We start from the raw sequence: 3576 nt of genomic DNA, 5'->3' as shown, positions 1-3576 counted from the left end.
TGGTTTAATTAGTTACCAGATGGGTTTGATGGGCGGACGAAAGAGGCTGGAGAAGCTGTGTACCCTGATGCTTCAAAGCCTCGGGATAAGGTGGAGGATGGTAGATGGGTGCACCAAAAATTGAAAATCCCAAGTGTCATTGTAACACCCCAGGTCAATTATTATTATTATTATTATTATTTTTAATAAAGGTGAAGTCTTCCCTACATGTTGGCCATCCCGATCGACATATCAAGACACGTGCTTTGCTCTACGCATAAATATCGGCTCCATCTAGATAGTGACTTTAATACATAAATAATTAGTTTTTGATTCAACCGATTATTTTAACATTTAATAAATAGAATATGCCCAAACAGTTGATTTTTACACATAATATATAATATTTTTTTTATAAATAATTAAATTTAACACATTAAATAAATTGTCTTGTTTAAATGATTTTTTTTTTATCAAAATATTTTCTTTTGTAATCTTTTCCAAACACATTTTATAATTACATAGAAAATCTAACAAACACATATTTTAAATAAATAAATGAGAAGACAGGCATTTACTTGACATTAAAATCATATGTACTTTGTCAGCTATGAGTCGGACCTTATATTTTTTTTGGAATTTCAAATAAAATATCTTAATTAATTTTATAAGTTATTTTGGATATTTATGGAGATTTTTTTTAATAATATAATAATAATTATTTTTTAAATAATTTTTTATGTTAAAATATATATTAATATTAATTTTTATTTTTAAAATCAACATATTAAAATTAATATGAATTGAAAATAACTAACCTATAGTAATTATTCACAATAAGTCTTAATTAACTTCCCTAACATTATTAAACCACTATCAATCAACCTAATTTAAATCAAAATCTCGAAACCCCTGAAACTCTTAATTATGGTCGGCCCTAAAATCCCATTTTCCCCTCATATGGTTTTTAATTGCTTCAATTAATTCTTTAATCAGGTCATTTAACCCAAAATTAACTAATAATTAACACAATTTCATACGTAAAGACAAGGAAACATCTTTATCATCTCGTTCTCTGCTTTATCGGTCTCTTTGCAGTTACACTTGTCTGCATCACAAGTCTTTGCGTAGAATCACTATTTTCTTGGTTCCTCTAGTCATAATGGTTTGCCAAGTATATATGCCCTGTTAAACTCCTTTTGCTTCCACATAAGTGTGTCTATATTTTAACAATTTAATCTATAATTTTCATTTCTCTGCTGTAAATTCTATAATAATCAGACCAAGTATAGGAGATGTTAGGAATTGATGATCAAGAAGGGATGTTTTTGTGATCTTACAAGTTGAACACGACTGCTGTAAATTCTATAATAATCAGACCAAGCATTGAAGATGTTAGGAATTGATAATCAAGAAGGGATGTTTTTGTGATCTTAATTACAAGTTGAACACGAATTACCTTACAATTCAAATAGTTTAGCCATCTATTTCTTCCTTTTACAGATGATGTTTTGATCTTCTTTTTTTATTGCAGGATCACTTACTTTGAATCCTTTGATGATGCATTGCTTCATGATGCGGGAAACAAGATGGGACTCTTTTATCTGTAGAGAAATGGATCTCTCTCTCTACATTTTGACCCTCTTTTCTGCTTCAAACTTTATGGCTTTGAATGAGTTGGAATTGTTAATATCTAGACTACTCTTTTTGCCTGTTTGCTACCTTTGCTTTTTATATAATAACTATGAGCTCTTTGTATTTCTTAGCTCTGCTTATTGCATCTTCAAGTGCTATAAATTGTTTTTGCTTAACTACTTAGATAGAATTAATGAATTTTATAGGCAAAAAATGGATGTGAAGAAGAGTTTAAAACAGCTCCACAGAAGCTTCGTGGCAAGAAAGATGATATATTTCAAGAGACAGTGGAAATCTTAGTTCTCAACCAGAATTTATATTCTATACGCTGATAATGTAGTTGCGATTTGAAGAAAAGTATGATGAGTTCTATGCTTTTATGACAGGACCGCATAGAAAGTCTTGAACAGCTTCTAACGTCTAGGCTTCGAGATTTGTTTCAAAAAAGATTCCTACTCTAAGTCATTGTATTATTCCTCTTTGCAGCCTTTCAATCCTATATTTTCTTTATTCTCCAGTTGGCCTCATGAGAAAGAATTTATTCTTCATGAAACTTGATCGTCAACTAATACATTTTATTTGAACTTTTTACCCATTTGATCATATAGGAGTAGGATTGATGATGGTCTTTCAATAATCTGGAGGAATAATTAATGGGGTTTTAGAATTTCTAGATTCCTTATTGGTGCTCTCATATTTGAAATTCTGCAATATTTCAAGATTTTCTCCTAGTCTTGGAACCATAATCTATGCCATTTTTCATGTTTCTTTCAGCAACCCTGTCATCTTCAAGAAATCTAAACAAGTCTTAGTCCAATAGGAGTTTTTAGAAAAAGAAACTATCTTTCAAGTTGTGTTACCACCCTTAACACAATTGTAACAGATAAAGGTGGAAGAAAACCTCTATTACTGGCAAATTTCTATCGAACACAGTTAGGTCTGAAAATTCCCTCTTGACTCATCACCCTTCTGGCATTGGAAGTTAATGTCTATGTATTCCAGGTTTCAGAATCAGGATTGGTTCTTAGCTGTATAATAACTGATGGGTTTCATTCATTCTATCAAAAGGTTATCACTATCTGTGAGGCCTCATAAATTCAATTGTCTCTCTCAAATGTTGATATTTAAAGTAACCTTCTGTAAAATTAGGTTGATGAATTAGCACTCAGGTTAGTCCTGCACTTGCTTTCACTGGCAAACTGGTAATTATAAACGTTGTTGGATAATCTCTCGAGATTGATCTCCGGCGCCTATACAACGTTTATTTCCGCTGCTGTTTTTGTATTTAGGGATGCGACCACCACTAAAAATAAAATGTAGCAGTAAAAATATGAATTAATTGTTTTTCTCCTGCGTTCTTTGCTGGCTGGGGAGGTTGTGGCTCACAACAAAAACAGAAACAAACACAATAATCATTTGAGTTTTGTCCTCTCTTTTTGGTCTTTTTTTTTTTTCTTATTGGCTTTCTGCTTTCATAACCAATATATTTATGTATTTTTCATACAGTTTCATTGTGTTTATCGCGTTCACAATAGTGTTTAACTAGTCACTACTAAAGATTAACATGTTAATTAACAAATTAATTGGACAATATAAAACCAAATATATCAAATTAATTACCTTGGACTATTACTCTGGGTCCGTGAAAATATTTGACTATTAGCTTTGATTGTAACTTTTGAAAAGCTACAAATTATAACTTTTGAAAATAATATATTGGAGGGGCTGTAATATTAGCTTTGAAAGTATTATCAAACACTTAAAAGCCACATCCACAAATGACATCCATAACTACATCCAAATTGGTGAAGGTGGGCATTTTTAATATATGTTTGGTATTGTAATAGTTTTTATTTTTTAAAATACTTTTTAATTTTTTCTTAAACTTAAAAAGAATCAAAATAATCTCTTTTATATGCTTTTTAATAGTTTTAATGTGCTAATATGAAAAATAAAATAAAA

Source organism: Populus euphratica, unplaced genomic scaffold, assembly GCF_000495115.2.
Source record: "Populus euphratica unplaced genomic scaffold, PopEup_1.0 scaffold214.1, whole genome shotgun sequence".
Lineage (NCBI taxonomy): Eukaryota > Viridiplantae > Streptophyta > Magnoliopsida > Malpighiales > Salicaceae > Populus > Populus euphratica.
This window is presented reverse-complemented; position numbering follows the sequence as displayed.